Below are 17,895 nucleotides of genomic sequence, written 5' to 3' on the forward strand. Positions count from 1 at the left end.
TAGCTTGCTAGCAGTGTGTGAAGTTTATAACTTAAATGTGAATGGATGGTAGGTTCAGATATTAAGCATATCAGTCACAGACTCTGAATAATGACGCATTTTATTGACTCAGACAACTTACGTGGGTTTTCAGGCTGGCGGAGCTCTTAAAGCAACGTTTAAGTTCTCAGTTAGTGAAAACTAGTTAACGTTAGCTGGTTAAGTTAACATTACTTCATCTGGAAAGATGTGTAGTCTGAAGGGTTTTCGTAGCAAGCTAGCTAACCACTGGCTACCCTTGCGGCTGAGTTTAGGCTACCATAACGATAGGTAGCTAATGCTACCCTCAGGCGAGTAGCTAACTTTCGGTGACTTCAACGTCAAAGTTAACTGGGAGAGCAGTCACAGACTTGTACGCGAATGTTTCCTGAAATAGGCCTAGCTGCTACAGAATTGTCATTCATGACTACAGCTGAGGGAAACGTGTGCAGATTTGGTTCCAACTTTGGATTTTGCAATATGTAGCCTACTTACAACACCAATATCGTTAACAAAAACTTTTTCCTGGAGAAATAAGAGAATAGGTTGTTGTAACTTGTGGGTGTCCATTAGTGATACTACATGATTACTTCGAAGGGGATGCTTGAAGAGCCGTGGCGTGTATTATTAGCATAGTTGGGATGCATCATCCCACCTCATGCCTTCCTGTAGTTAATTGTTTTGTTTTTTATTTGCCTTGCACCACTGCATATTGCCTAACCAGACATTAGTGAAATTACTTCAGTTGGTTAGCAATGTATTTATATTTGTTATACAAATATCCCCCTCTTCCTCCGTCCACTCATATGTTCTACTAAACTGGGTAAATTGGGCTAAAACCTCGTATATCTGGTTATCCATCTGGTAAATAACTGAGTTTGACCAAAGTAGTTATATTAGATATTCCATGTAACCTACCTATTGATATTTGCTTGGTGCTTGCTAGACTGCTTGGTCCTTGCTAGACTTCGTGCCCTTTTCGTTGCAAACCTCCTTATGGTACACTTCTGGCAAATCTGGCAGTTAATAATTGTGTTTTGGGTTGGTAAAGGCCTTGGTCCACCTGTCACCTCTTGATCAAGTTCACAGTATGGTAAACATATGCCTAATTTTTATAATGGACAATGGAACAAAGTTACTCTCAAAATCCCAAGCCTTCAATAATATTTTGTAGATTGTAGTATGGATTTGACTTTGATGTTGATGCTTGAGAGATTTCTTAATTGTAGGCCTATCACAGATGAGGCTATTTACCTGAAAAGGGTTGTTGCAGTGGATGATGGTTGCTGTATCTCTGAATCGTTACTACTGAAGTTGTTTTTTTGGGAAGAAGGGCAGTGTTCACTCTTTCCTTTTCTCTTTCTGTCTTTTATTTTAAAGAAAACCAGAGTGAATAATGTGGCTCTCCATTTATGCTGCTTTGATGATCAGATAATTATCTGGGTCATCAGCATCGGCTTCAGTTGTGACGTTGGCTACAAAGAACCTGCAATTTTTGTCCATCAAACCTGCATTGTCCATGTGTCATTATTCTTACTTTTGCCTCCATCTCTTGTCCAGGCTTTTATAATCACATTCAAGGGTTGTTTTTTAAAAAATCTGTACTGCATTCTGAAATTGACATGATTTCTATGCTTTTGATGGCATGGAGGCATGTAATTAGCGGGAAAATGGTTGGCAGCCATGGTTTTTCATCATCATCATCCTTTTTCCCTCTTCTGTCAATGGGTTGGTGACTTGTGAACTATACACAAACCGCTCTACAAAGTATGCTTAGATCAAGCAATAAATTAAATGCAAATTACAAAATATTGTGCTGCATCACTGGGATGGAGAGCTGCATCATGCACATAAGTACAGCCTAAGATAATTTGCAATGCTTTTTTTAAAAATTATTATTCAACATGCATTAGTGATTGGCATGTTTTGACTTTGTTGTTCACAGAGGAAGTAGGTCTATTCATTCCAGTAAGCTTGATGCTAATAACATCCTAATTAGCCTACTGCTAATCATAACTGGCTGATATTTCAAAACAAGTCGGCTGAAATATTTGAGCTTAAGCCTATTTTACTGAATGTCTTCAAAACCAACCAGTCCTCTAGCACCCCGCCTCTATCTGTAACACGGTAAACACCTTCAAAGCTCAGGCCTTCTGCTATTCTGAGTTAATGAAATATTGCACATTACATGTAATTCTGTGGCAGATATTTCTACCTGTTTCTCTGTAGGATGCTGCCATGTTCCTATGCGATGTTTATGGCCCATTGATTATTACCCAGACAAGACTACCAGGCTATTTCTGAGACATTTATTAACATTTATTCAGACTTCAATTTTCTTTGATCAACAAAGTAGCCCACTGCTAAGTTACCCTTATTAGCATTGTGTGAGATTTGTTTTGAAGCTACTTATTGACTATCAAAAGTCAACAACAGTAGACACAAGAAGCAGTCTCTAACCTAAAGGCTGAATTTGGTTCTGACTTAAAAACATTAGGCCCATGTTTGTTTTACATGAATTTGCCTCAATACCCAGTACTTGACATTAATATCGGTCAGAAAACTTAGCCTCAAAGAGTAGGCCTGTGACACTATCTAAATCTGTCTTTGATATTTTAATGAAACTGATGATTAAAGTTGTTACTGAGAGCTTGTTAGTTGGGTGGATGACAAATAAGCCTGAAAAAAGGAATTTAAAAAAACTTCAAATATCATCCCTAAAAAGTGTTTATATGTGTTGCTGTATCTCTAAACTTGACTAATATACATGTTTTTTTTTTTTTTAAAAGTGAAATATATATTTATATGTCAATTTGTCATGTTAGTGCCTAAAATTGTCATATGGTGTGACGTGAAAATAATTTGAAATAAAATGAAAATTAGATACTTTTTTCTACTTTAATTTATGTCACTGTACATTTTAATCACGTTTGCTTTGATTTGCAACATTTCGTTGTGAATATTTAGAAGAAAAACCTGAAATTTAACAAGTTATTTTGTCAAGGTGGAGAATGCTCCTAAGTGTAACCAGATATTTTAGCTTAATTCTGATATTTCTTGTAAGAACTCACTCAAAATTCTTGAGGTTCTTGCAGATACCATTTCCTTTGTGTGCTATTGATGTTTTAATGATTTTTCAATTATAAAGTCTTTTTTGTGACATTATTTAATGTCACACCAAATGACATGGTGTCACGCCATATGATGAACTGCACCACTCCACCATGTGTCAGAGCAAAACAGGGTTTTTAATGACAATAAAATCATTAACAATGAATTTTGAAGTCACTGTATGAATGGTGTATGCGTGTAACAGCAAAATAGATGAAAGTTTAGTATTTATTTTTTAAACTTACATGGCATGGTAACATAAAAGAAAAAAAGTATATGAGAAATATGAATTGTACAGATACATTTTTTTCCCAATTATCACAGATTTAACAAAAAAACATATACTATCTAAATTTAAAACATGTTTTTACAAGAACTTTTATGTAAAAATGCAATTTGGTCATAGGGTGTGACAGAAATGTCATATAGTGTGACTTGAAAAAAGCTGTCACACCATATGATGCAGCGTCACACTATATGACAGTTAAGCTAATTTTCTAGACAGTTAAATACAGCTAACTATTATTTAGCATGCAACTGACCACATGGCAGCAGTGCTTTTTAAGAATTCATGAAGAATATTTGTGGAAAATAGCTACTTTTTTAGGCAAATGATGTCACACCATAAGACACTAAAATTTGGCCACGATTGATGATGTCCAATTCAAAGCTTTTTTATATAAAAATCTAAAAAAGCAGAACTCACCTCTTGACCATGCCAATTACTCCTGACATTCTATTGTTACTTCCTGATTAAGCAGGGTCCTCTTCACAATAATAATGTCCAAATGAATGCCCAGTCAAAATATACAATATAGCGTCACGCCATATGACAACCATTTTATGGACAAAATATATTTGATTATAACTTAGTTGGACAGCATGCATAAACATCAAAACTTTCTGTGGTTGTAAAAAACATCCAATTATTTTATATGCATGGTAAAACTTTAAAGTAATTATACTTTTATGGATATACACTCTTTTTTTGGAAGTTCGCACACATGGTGGACAGTCACACCATATGACATTTTTTATGTTTGGATGATTATTTTAAGTCAAAAGTGAAATACAAATCCAATAAATTTAATATGACAGAACTTGAACCTACCAGACCGACAACATTTCCATATCAATTGTTAACAATTGCCATTTTTTATAAGTGTGTGACACATGGACAGTCTGAATTCTGCTATTTGTCATCTACCCAGTTGCATTGTGTTGCCTGAGATCATGATGCCATGAGCAGCATGCTCCTCATGGTTGTATTCATTGCCATGGTTTTATCCAGAGTCCGACCTTTTAAAAGAGGGCATTTGCAGAGAGAAAAAATAGTCACATGTTAGTGCCTTTGCATGCTCTGGGGTCTGGCTCCAATGAAATATTAGCCGATGGCTACACACCATTCAGCATCATCATTCAGGCTGTCATGTTTGTTTTGTATTTTTGTGCTCATAGAAAAATTATAGCCAGACTTTGCCCCTAATTGATTAAAAAGACTGACAATGTTTTTGTGAAAACTCATTTAAAAAAAAAAACATGCTGTGTGCTGCAGTTGGTGTTTTCCATCAAAGGAAATTAGATTGTTTGTCATGTTTGGGCACTGATGTTTTAATTAAATTCATGTAGTTGTTGATTTGAGGGCTCATTTGGCTGGAAACAAGTGATTGATCATTGTCAACTGCTCAGACTAATCGGAGGATATTTTAAAACCCTCTGAGTATTTATACAGTGTATGATGCTCTGATAGGTCATGGCGGATCATTGGGTTGTGTGTGTATGATGCTGTGATGGGTCATGGCGGATCATTGGGTTGTGTGTGTATGATGCTGTGATAGGTCATGGCGGATCATTGGGTTGTGTGTGTATGATGCTGTGATAGGTCATGGCGGATCATTGGGTTGTGTGTGTATGATGCTGTGATAGGTCATGGCGGATCATTGGGTTGTGTGTGTGTATGATGCTGTGATAGGTCATGGCGGATCATTGGGTTGTGTGTGTATGATGCTGTGATGGGTCATGGCGGATCATTGGGTTGTGTGTGCAGACTGCAGAGACATTTTCCATACTCTGGGCATAGACTTCAGTGTTTCCCAGAGAATTGAATTCCATTTGTGGTGGTTGGTTTACAGAATTAACTTGAATGCAACCGTTTTTAACAAATTAGTACAGCGTGGTTATGATACTAACCAGATTTAAGCACAATTTATTACAACCTGGAAAATCATTGTGTGGTGGTCAATGTTGATATTGTGGTGGGCCGCCACAAATAAGTCAATGTATGGGAAACACTGGACTTACTTTGGAACACACAAATACACTCACAGTCTTGGGATACTCACATCATGCGTTTCATAGTTTATTAGCCCTCATATTTTTGTGTGTGTGTGTGGAAGAGAAATAAGTTACAGAGAGAGTGGAATCAGTTCACGGTTCACAGTTCACGTGCATGCACGTGTGTGAGTGTCAGAATAACACAGACTCTCATCATGTCCAATGGCGATTCATAGGGAAAGTTTGGTATCCTAGCAACTCACAGGAGAAGTGCTAGTGCCTGTGGCAGTGGGTACCAGGCAGTCAAGAGGGCTCGCGGAAGAAGAACTGATGAACAACTGTTTGCATCTAATCAAGCGCTCATTGCCACCACTTTTATTTATTCATTTTTCATAAAAAAAACAGACCTGAGAGAGGCTTCACGATTGTGAAGTGCAGAGGAGACTTAACGACCTCTCTTTGCAGAGGCCCATGGCTGTGGTTGGTGGTGTGTGGTGTCTGTGTCTGTCATTGATGTCATCACAGTGATACCTGAAATTGAAGCAAAACAGGCACATCATGGGCAATGTGTCTAAAATGAAGACATGCTCTATTTGACAAAAGAGTCCAATTGCGCTTGGTAAGTGTTTCCTCTCCTCTCTTGATTGCTTTCAGAAAATATCTCAGTTGTCTTGTCACATTGGAGAGGTAGGCTATAGGCTTCATTTGGTGCATTCATGTGGTAGGCTTTCTGAAGGAAATGTTGGATTTTTTCAAGATAATAATGACTACTTTTATGCCTAGTTTCCTGAAGAAAGTGGCAGTCTTGCTACTAAATACATTTTACAGTTGGCACACGTCTATTTTTTGGTAGTAAATGCCACTAAAATGGTAGCACTGTATGTAGTTCTGGTATGGTAGCACTTCTGTATGTAGGCCTGTTTTTTATTTGTTTGTTTGTTCAGATCCATCCGTCATGACCTTGTTACCTGGCCAGGAGTTTAACGTGCATGCATTCACCATGTGCCTTGATTTCAAAATTTCCATCATGGAGGATAACTGGCCACATTCAGGGTTGTGTTTATTCCACTCACAGCCAGTGACACATTTCTCTGACTCATTAAAGTCTCTCCCTGATGCACACGCCGCCAACCCTGGCTGCTAGTCCCCACCATGCAGCTCTTTTCACAGACTTGTGACACAATACCGATGCCTGTATAGATTGGTGTGCGTACAAGGAGACAAGAGAACTGTTTAGCGTTGTCAGTGAGTGTCCTGGGGGCTTGGGTGCCGCCATGCCATGCCATGCGCCTCGTGGCTTTTAACATCCTGGCCACCTGCATGTCTCACTTGACATGCTTCATTATTCTAATGATATTTTGTAATTTTCTCTCTTTCTCTCTCTCTCTCTCTTTCTTTTTTTTATTTGTCATAAAGACAGACAGAAGCTAGAGCTGTCCAGAGGAAATGATGCGAGACCGTCAGACCCACATGAAGGGGCTCAGTGGAGGCACATTAGCTGTCTGAATATCCACTGTCTCTTCACAATGTGGCTGCAGGGACTGTTAAATGATTCCAGGACTCGACCAGCGTGTCTCCATTCTTCCATTTATATCTGGTTATAAAACTCAATGGAGAGCACTTTTCCTCGGTGCCAGGACTCCACACAAGACAAATGCCCATTGTGCCCTGGTCCACCCAGTAATTTGCTTCCCTGGTCAAGATTTATGCTAATCTTTTTGGGGATCAACTAAACCATTATGCTTCCATAAAAGGGAATAATTATTTCATTGTGCACACATGAAGTGCATTGAGACGGTGCTAGTATTCAATAGCTGCATAGCATTGTTCTGTCAGGGACAAGTTTAATAAGGGGAGTTATGGGTTGGAGCTACAGCAAAAATGGGATGTTATGTGCTAATGCATTTGCCTGATGTGTCAGGGGCAAACAGTGCAGATTTTTTCTTTGCAGAGCACTGAGTTGATTCGCCTTTGATTTTTAAAGTAGTTTTGCATTGCATATGCGTATGTTTGTGCATAAATGTTTGGGCAAGGGTGCAGACAGCGTCGCCTCGTTGCACACTTCACAAATGGCAGCCTGTGTTATTTATCGAGAAAATACTGTCAGGGACTGCATTCATAAGTCATTTACATAAATGGATGGCAGTGAAAGAAACATGCTGCTCTTTTTTCACTTTTTTTTCTCCTTCCTCCTCTCACTAGTGCTTTTCTCCTCCGTGCTGAAATAAATGTAATCTTTCCTTTTGACATTCAACTGATAAGGTAATCAATGAAGCATGCTGCTGGTTGGCTCGGCGAGTGGGAGGTGTGTGTGTGCTAAATACTAAAAGCTTCCTGTCATTGACAGATTCATTCCATGTTTGAGCTCTCTCTCTCTTTCTCTCCCCACTCCTCAAGCGCTCTCACATTGAGAGTAAATCTTTGGACAGCCTGATTTTATATGTAAATAGAACATGTATTCTCAGTGGAATCATAAATTGCCTACTGCCTAGGTACTGTATACAGAACACTTATTAATTCACTTATAAACGCTGCCATTCGGGCAAGACAAGCACGTTTGGGAAGGCAGCTGGACCGGTATCAATAGTTCCTGATCACCGCAACAATTAGCCCGAATTGAATTGAATTGAATTAAATGGAAGCTTATAATAATGATATGGAGAGGTTGTAATGCCTGTTTTGGAAACATCTGTAGTAGTCCCCTGGTAGCAATAGAATGTAAATGTCATCCATACATATGGCAGATTTAGCTGCATAGCCTAGAACTTGTCTGAAAGATAAGCGAGCGAAATGCCTTTGCCCACCAACTGTCATGATGGGATCATTAGACAGACTGGCGCCAGCACGGACATTTATTCACTGTCATTCTCATTATAAGGTGAATTTTTCACTGAAATGCTCTGACTTTTAAGAGATTTCAGGGATTACTGGAGATATTAAGTCCTAATATTTGTGAAATGGGAGTCCCTCTATCCCCCTTAAAGGGCTAGGAGCCTGAACCAAAGATCTGTGCCGCTTTAATGTGGTCCTGCTTTTATGTGGAGATCATCCGTTATCAGGAGCGCTTTGGTGACATAGAAGTTCATTCTGACTGAAAATAATAATAAAGAAAAACATATTTTCTGTGCCTATTATCTGCAGTCGGTCAAAATCGTAGGGATTGGCTCAGGGAAATGTCAGCGGAAGATGATGACACGGCGAGGCCATCGCGTCCTCTTCAGGATCAGAGGCAGTGGGGGAGCGAGCAGATTTCATTTTCATCGGCCTTGATGCAGGCAAATCGAAGATGTTTCAGTCAATAGTGGGGAATCGCTCAAGCCTGAGAGGAGAAATGGCTGAGGTGTCCACAGCGAGAGCCTCAGGCAGAGCATGTGTCGTTGGCGTTAGTCAGCCCCATCAATAGCAGCAAGGGCAAGTTGCTCAGGTTCCTGTCTCCGGGGATCTCAGTCTATCGGCTTGGACAGCCATGCTCGACCCAGGCCAACCCCTCCCTTGCTTCAAATTGACTCCAGTGTCCCTCCACCACACACACACACACACACACACACACACACACATCCCATCATGCAGCAGTTTTCAGTGGATTTTCTGACTTGGTGGAGCACAAAGCTCATGAACTGTGGCCCTTTCAAGAACTGATTTCGAGACTCAAGAGCCTCAACAAAACCTCCCTCTTCAGTTTTATTTTGTTGTCTTTTTTCTTTTTTATGTTCCCCCTTCAGTCAAGCTCTTGCTCAGGTCAATGCTAATGAAAACATCACTCTCGTTTTATTTGGGGGCTGTTTAATTCTCCCCCCGAGCGGTGAAAGAAATAATGCGGTATTGCTCACTGTTCTGCTGCTTGCTGTGCCGCTGGATGATAAAATGAAGTCTTGTAACAGTATGTGTGTGTGCGTGTGTGTGTGTGGCTGAGATAATTAAATTCCCAACAGGTGAGCAGTGCAGGGCTTTTGTAAATAAGACGAGGAAACCGGTTTGTGATGATGCATTCCATTTTCATTTCCACGGGAAGAAAGTTGATTTGTTTTGATTACCACCAGTTTGAGTGAGCTATTAAGGGGGTACAATTTAGTTTACTGTGTCTATCAGGTCCCACAAGGTGTGCTGGAGATTCTCAGTCCTGATGATGGAATGGGTTTTTTTCCCATGTGCATGGGTGTCAGGACCCCAGTCCACCATCATGTCTGCCACCAGTGATTTGCGCTTGGCTAGATGACCTTGTTGAGGTGAGGCTATAGACAGATAGCCATGACAGCGTTTTATCAGACACCGTAGTGGTGTTGACAGACATGAGTATAGTGGTGTCAGTGATGGTGACCAGCTTTGGTGAAGTGCACGGACATGCCTTGTGCCTGGGCAGGCTCAGCCTTTCCATCTGCATTGTCAAGGTGTGTGTGTGTGTCTGTGTCTGTCTGTCTGTCTGTCTGTCTGTATTTATTTATTTGGGGGCATCATTGTTTTTATGGGGTGAGATGGCTCTGGTGTCTCAAGGTTCTTTAGAAAATTCCATCATTTGTCTCATATTTTCTCTGCCCTGGCAGTGTTCTATTTCAGGAAGATAATCCTCTTCAGCGGTTTTGTTTCGTCTTCTTTTGGAGCAGGTGGGCCATCTCTTTGATAGTCATCTCGTGTGACAAATTATGCTAGATAGTTTGTCACTAAATAAAACTCCTTGCTGTTGCAACGTTGAATTTGAGCTCCAGTTGCAATGCTCTGCTTATTCTGTGTGTCAGACATCTGCTTTTCTCTTTATTCGTGTCTTTTTTTTCTTTGACTTTAAAGTAACGTTTGAGTGATTCTCATGAAATCTTGATTTAAAGGATATCCAACATGAACATTTTCAGAAGTTGTTTAAAGACAAATTTCCTTCTAATGAATGAAATTTAAGGTGTAAACTTAAAATTTTTAAAAGACAAAGCCCCGCAAAATGTATCATTACCTCAATATGACATTACATCAAATAAAGTATTAAACACTTTTTTTTATTTTCAATGTAAATTGTTAACATTCATGTACAGAGCTGTATTAAGCATGTGTCTCTCAGCTCAAACTACGTCAAATAAAATCAAATGCAGCTGTATGCTATGAACCTTCAGTACGGGCTTCTAACACTACTGCCAGCCCGACAGATTCCATCACAAACAGCATATCCCGCAATGCTAGAGCCATGTAGGAGTTAATAAACTGTCTTTCACTGTATATTTTGGATGGCCTTTCCGTCCTGACACTGAAGTGTTTTGGCCTGCTGGCCCAGCCATTTGTTATCCATCAACTTGTCTATTAAGTCCAAATTAGATTAGGTGACGAGCCTCTTTCCCCCTCTTCCTGGCTGTTGGAAGAGGAGAAGTCAGCAAATTGCTGTACATTAACGTATTTGAATCTGCGGAGGCCGTACAGCATACTGATGACCCTTCAGCAGCCCCTCTCCCTTGGAGGCTGTTGCTGCGACTGAGCTTTTTAGTCTCCAAATCGCCATTGGCTGAGGAGGCGTCATTAGCACCTAAGCAATGATAATAGCTTCTTTTTTTCCCCTCTCTCTCTCACTGGAAGCTAGTTCACTTTAGTCCGAACATGGCTCTTCCCGAGCAGGCAAATCAATGGCTGTTATTTACACGTGATGGAGAGATGCACCTGGGGGCGAGAAGTCTTTTTCTTAGTCGCCTAGCAGATTCGGAGACAGACAGTAGCAGGCTTGTGTGTTGTAGGCTTACATTTCTGAAAACCTCACTCGATGCTTTCTGGTGGAGCAGAAACGTGCTGAACGGATCGTGCAGGCAACACAGATTGGGTACCCACAGGGACATTGCTGTAAATGCCTCTCATTCACTTTGAATTGGCTTTCGTTGGTTCTGTTGCATCGCTTCACTAGCGTTGCCTGCCGCAGAAAGTGAAGAAGTTCAACTTAACAGGTGTCAGCCAATCAGATTGCCTGTATGCAACATGCTGTTACGACATGTACTGTATACTAGCCAACTCACCATAGCAAGTTAACTGTCTACAGCTTGCTAGTGAAGTTAAACAGCATTTCCAGTGGAGTCATTTCCAGATGTCAATCTCGGTACAGCCCCAAACATCAGGAAAGCCCACAGTCAAGCATTGACGCAGAGGCCCCATTTGAGTGTATAGTGATAGTTCCTCAGTTTGTGACGTGGGTCTCTGGGGATCTTTATTTATGGTTCTTTTGAAAGACTCCTGTAGTCTTGATGAAAGGTTAACTTGAATGTGCAGTTCAATTTCACACAGTGCTTTTCACTATTTCAAGCAATGTCACATCTGGGGATGAGGAATCACAGTGTTGACCATAACTTCTGCTGATTATCGAATCGATACGGTCATGATACTTTGCCACCGATAGCGATAACAGCATGATTCAGTGATTCTGCAAATACTCGATACATGCCCTGTGTAAGTGTGCAGCGATAGTTTCTCCATTTGTGAGGAGTCTCAACTTCCGCTCTAATTGAGATTTGTCATGCATATCCCTGTAGTTCCTGTCACCAGGATACAAAAGCTCATCATGAGCCATGAGAACCATTGTCTCGGTGCTCCAGCAGAGAAATGCCATTCTGCAGAATGGGGCCTGTTACTGGGCTGAGAGGAACTGTGATTAGGTGTTATTTTTATGTGCTGCTGCTGCTGTTTTTTTTTTTTTTTTTTTTTGATTGTTTGTTGTCTATAAAAAGAGAAAACCGTACAAGAGATTAATTCATTTGTTTTGATGGTGTCATGGGGGATGAGCGGAACTGATGTGCTTTTTCTTGTTTTGCGCTTTTGCAGGCCTCTTTATTTGTGGGAAGAAAAAAGGCTTATTTTTTTTAAGTTTACCATTTTTAGGTTCTCTCTCTCTCTCTCCTTCTTTATCACCACCTTGACATCAATCATCATATATTTCCTACTTCACTGATGGATGGATGGATAGATAGAAGGATGGATGAATGGATGGATATGGATAAAATGGAAGACGGAATGTTATAACATTCTGTTATTTCCCACCAGCTAGGGTGACATCTAGGGTGACTTTCGGTGCAGACAGTTGTGGTAGTGATCACTCAGTAGTGACCTGTGCCTACAAGTAACAATAATGAGATCATCAGCTCTACCTGCACTGTTGGATTGACACATTACCAAAGATCCTTGATTACTAGCTCCACTTTAACTCTCTCTGATATTACAGTTCAAAGAGGAAAGAGTCGTTGCAGTAATAACAAAAACACACTCTCAGCAGCAAGACCCATCACCAGCCCCCCAACAGGTTGGCTGGATCTCCCAATGTTTCTACCGTGGATGGCCGAATTACTCTGAAAGAGTCATTAAAAGAGTTATTTTTTAACAAAGCAGTCCTTTGAATGAAATCGTTATGGTCCTTATTGTTAGTTAGCACTGCTAATTGCTTAAAACAACATGAATTAAGACACAAATAGAAAGAGACACGGAGTAATTTAACAACTAATAGTGTAAATGAGCCTGATAGGTAATTGATTTTAATAAATAAGGTATAATAAATAAGTTATATAATAGATAGGTCTAAATATAGATAAATAGATACGTTTGACTGTCAAAATTGTAAGTAGTTGAAACCCTGTTCTGTAGCCTGTTTGTGTACCCCCCCCCCCCCCCTCATGTTTTTTCGTTTGCTCCCTTCATAATTGTATATTCCTGCTACAGCAGAAGGCCGAGGCCGTGCTGACCTCCATAGAGGCTGTTTTCCCCGCCCCGGGCCACCGTGCAGCACTGCTCTGCAGATCCCATTACCATGCTGGGAACCGTCGCCCTCATTTATTACCTATTTTGGCCACTATTGTTTTGGTTGCGCCTCAAAAAGGAGGGGTGCAGTTGCTCGTCTCCAAAGACATTTTGTTGACCCTCAAGGGCAGTGGGGAAATGAGAAAGATGTAGATGAGCGAAGATGCCACTCGCCCCAATCAATATGCTGGGGGTTTTTTTTGGACATTTTTTTCCCCCTTGCAACTTGGTCCCCTTTTCACCATGGAAAGGCTCACTGCAATGGCGCTGTCAGAATATTGAGATTTTCGTGAAGATGTTTTGCCACGAGACGAGGGTGGCAACCCCTGCTGCAAGCTATTTGTGTTATCACCCAGGCACCGCAAACGGGAGCCTGTTTGTATCAATACATGCTTAGAATCATCTCTCTCTCCTCTGTCTTACACACTTGCTCTCTCTCTCTCTTTCTCTCTCTCTCTTCAGTTCTGACTATGTGTGAGGTGAGAGCCTAATAATTTGCCTTCACAGAACCATTGAAGCGAGCTAATCTGTCCAGGCGCTCCTTGCGTAGACGGTGGAGGAGCACCTCCCATCGCTTGAAACAGTAGCTGCTCAGCCTAATTGGACTCCTACTGTTTGGATCTGCAGTCTGATTGAGCAACAGAGCAGTGACTTTTCAAGCAGACTGTATTCTAATGACCCCTTGCCGTGGTAACTAGGAAGTGAGGTGTATAAAATCTCTAAAAATGCCCCCCCCCCCCATACAAATTCCATGTGGAGAAGTGAGTGTGTCTGTCTGTCATTGGTTTGGCTGGAAATACCCTGAGCCTGATGTAGGTGTGCAGGCCTGTACTTTGAATGGAGGAGACTCTGTTTTCTTTCACGCTTCAAAATGATCCCCCTGGTGGCTTTTTCGTAAGGTCACTTGCGTTGTGTTTGACAGTTTCCTGCAAATCACTTTTCAGTCACTCCTCTTCCTCCATGGGCTACTATCCGAACGGCTGACATGACAAGTCAATCTAGATAATTCCATAAGAGGTCGTGGAGGTCCTGGCGCACAAGCACTCTGATTAGTTCTCCACGGATATGGGAAGTATGGAGACATATTTAATATGCAGATGGAGACATTTAGCTGGCACTTGCTCTTAATCGTTTCCACCTGTTTGGCAGAGGCCTTTCGTTGCTTGAGCTTCCATTCTCCTCAGGTATATGACTCCTGTGTTGAATTTTAACCATTTGTTAACATCCTTTTGCGCCAAAACTGTGGGAGGGAGGACGGAATGACAGTGAAGAGGGCCTCTAGGGACTTTTATTTATAGATCTTTGGAAAGACTGCTGTAGCCTTGAGGAGAGGCTAACTTGAATGTGCAGTTGGATACCCAGTGCTTTTTGCTATTTCTAGCAGTGTCACAACTGGGGCGGAGGAATCACAGAGTAACCGACAAATCAATACTGTCATGCCATGATACTTGGCCCACGATAACGGTAATATCACGATTCAGTGATTCCGCAGTACTCGATGCATTGCAAAATAAATCTGTGTAAATGAAGAAGAAGACAAAAGCTGGAATTATGGATTTATTCACTGAATTTCACAATGGATTTGAAACTGTGTAGAAGTGCATATAGTATTAGCTCAGAGCCACTTATAAATCTAATATTTTTTTTAAATGGACCTCAAATGTCAGCCAAGAAGTGACAAACAGATTTATTTTTAAAATGTATATTTCAGTGTTTTGTTACAGTATTGACTGGTAAATCATACTGGTAGATGATAATTGTACAATTTAATATTAAAAAAATGATATTTGGTGACAGCACAATGATAATGTATCACAAAAAGACAATACCGTATTTTCCGGACTATAAGTCGGTCCGGAGTATAAGTCGCATTAGTCAAACAATGCGTCATGAACAGGAAAAAAACATATATAAGTCGCACTGGACTATAAGTCGCATTTATTTAGAAATGTATTTCACAAAATCCAAAACCAAAAACAGAGACTATGTAACTGGACTATTAAGGCCAAAAAGATTAATGTTAATATTTTTAATGTTAATAAGACGAAGGAGTGAAGGCAGCCAAGAGGAGGGCCGGAAGGTCTAATTGTAAAGCAAAAGATTCACTGAAAGAAAATGCCATGTGGTACACCAAAATGTCGCTAAAATGTGGAGAATACAATGCAATCAAGCATTTTGGGCAATGTGGAGTCACAAACTGGCAGCAGATTAAATGTTCCTGAGAGAGAAAAAGATGGTTTTAAAAGGACGTGAACGAAGCAAGCCAGGCATAGACCTAGAACAGACAGATGTAACTGGACACATAGAGGCCAAAAACATTGCGAATGTTAATGAAGACGAAGGAGTGAATAGCGGCAAGAGGCAAGCCGAAGGTTGCTGACGAGTGCCCGCGCTAATGCACAGAAGCATGACAGCCTATAACGCGAGAGAACATGGATGTGTTCTCCATTTGAGGAACGTTATAATCGATTGCAGACGTGAACAGACAGATACAGACACGGAGCGCATAGTAGACCTACTTTCACTTTCTAGTGTGCGTATTCATTATGTGAAAGATAATTAGTAGCAAAACAGTGATCACATATTAGCCTACATGGCAGTGAGTTTTGTTTTCAAATGTTTTCATGCATTTCGTAGATAACGGGTGAGGAATGTTTTGGAGACAGACTATCGTAAATCCTCAAAGTATGGGTCTTTTATTTAGGCTGCGCAAAGCACAGCACCTTTATTTGGGGCATGGCTTGTACTGTTTGATATTGCTAAATATCGGGACTGATGACCACTGAAATCTGTGGGGTATTTTGATGGTTCATGAAAGGGTGTCGGGATTTCCATCCGCTTATTGCGAGATGAGGCATCCGCTTTCATTTATTCATGGAACGTGTGTTGTGCTGAAATGGAAAAATCTTATTCCGTATAGCCAAAGAGGTCTAAGATAGCCTAAATTTAGTTATTTCATTTATTCTGCAGCAACAATTGTGTTTAAATGTAGGTTACTGCTTCAGCCTCTGGCAAGCTCAGAAGGGGGCGTTATGCAACTGGTAGCTTGAGAGCAACGTGTTGGAGACTCGTAAGACAATGACTTTTCATTGGCAACCATATTAAACCAACCAACAAAATAAAATATTAAGAAGAGCTCTTTTATGAGTTAAATGGAAACAGAATTATTACTGGCCTTTATTTGTCCAATCCCAGCCGTAATTTGAGGCTTTAGGAATGCACGTGTGCTTCAGGCATAGGGCTACCTAATCTCTGACTGAGTGCACAGAACTTGTGCATTTGAGAGCGCTCTCTCGCAGCTAGACAGTTATTTTTCATGTAGGGTTCATGTCAGTTAATATGAATTAACATTTAAAAACATGTTCAATTATATATTTTTTCATATATAAGTCACACCTGAATATAAGTCGCAGGGCCAGCCAAACTATGAAAAAAGTGTGACTTATAGTCCGGAAAATAAGGTATATTGTTGGATTGATATTTAGTCTCACCGCTAGTCATATCTAAATAAATTACTTCAGGGAATAGACAGGGGTTGTGTACTTATCCTGCTCTGCAGTCTGCTATGCAGCTTGCATAAGGTGTATAAAAATACTGACCTCAACCTTTGCAGTGGGAAAGACTCTATGCACAACTTATCATGCTTATTTAACTTTCTATGGGCATTTCTATCGTAGAATGAACAACTTAGTGTTTTCACTTCCAGCAGGCCAAACAGCGGTTTTGTGAAGGCAGGTGGGTAACTGTGATATTGGACAAGCAAAGGGCATGACATACCCTTGTTTGCATGACAGCATTTCATCTTATCGAACACAATTCCGATACAGTGCAGGTGTTGGGAGAAATATGTAAAAGTCAGGAACAATGCAAGGATAGTTTTAATAAAAAATGACACAATATTCGTAATTTTCTAAACCTTACACACTTCCTGCAACACTGAGAAATTGTAAAAATGTCAGTGATCATGATTCACCTTTCTGGAACGTTTCAAACCACATGACATCAGCCAGCATTGTGATCCCAATTATAATTTAGCATGACTTAAACATAAACTTATTTTACTGCATTAAGCCAAATTTATAACAGTATTTCTTTTAAAACTAATAATAATTTGATGCTATTTCAAAATTGTTTATGCCATGAGTCATAATTTATTTCCTCATCTTTCATCCTCTCCTAATGTTTCATTGTAGCTTACTGAATAGGCCCTTGCCTTACGTCAACACAATAGTTATTTGTTCCGGTTTGCTGCATTGATTTTGCAATATTGTATAAATCCAGAGAGACTCCTATTATTTTCCCGTCAACACTTTCTTTGATATGATTTCAGTGACTGATGAAGCAGGGAAAAATACCATGGCCTAAAGGGTGAGATATTTTAAAGCCTTTTCCAGCATCAACAGCCTTCTAGTTTATGCGTAGGTAACATGAATTAATTTCATAGTACATTTTACACACGTGTCACCAGATGAAGGCGACCTAGGACAACAGCAATGTCAAAGTAAGTTAGAATCAGCCTAGATGTTCTAATTGTTTAATTGGATTGATGTTTAATACACATCTGACAATTTTAGATATCCCATGAGCAGGTTGTTGTAATTGCAACAAAAAAAACCCCTCCGTGATGGTGTTATCATAACCTACTCTGCCCCTGGAGACCCATAGTAATCCGGGGCATGTAAATCACCTTAGCAAGGGAAGCTTTGCATTTCATGGTGTAGGGTTGTATTGATGGGAGTCTCAATTAGA

At 40.3% G+C, this 17,895-nt stretch overlaps 1 protein-coding gene across 1 annotated transcript in view; it reads left to right on the forward strand.

Moving 5' to 3' along the window:
* Window positions 1-17,895, forward strand: part of enox2 (ecto-NOX disulfide-thiol exchanger 2) — a gene marked incomplete in the record, with an annotated part of 227,630 nt that overhangs the window by 322 nt on the left and 209,413 nt on the right.

The sequence above is a fragment of the Alosa alosa genome, chromosome 21, assembly GCF_017589495.1.
Source record: "Alosa alosa isolate M-15738 ecotype Scorff River chromosome 21, AALO_Geno_1.1, whole genome shotgun sequence".
Taxonomy (NCBI): domain Eukaryota; kingdom Metazoa; phylum Chordata; class Actinopteri; order Clupeiformes; family Clupeidae; genus Alosa; species Alosa alosa.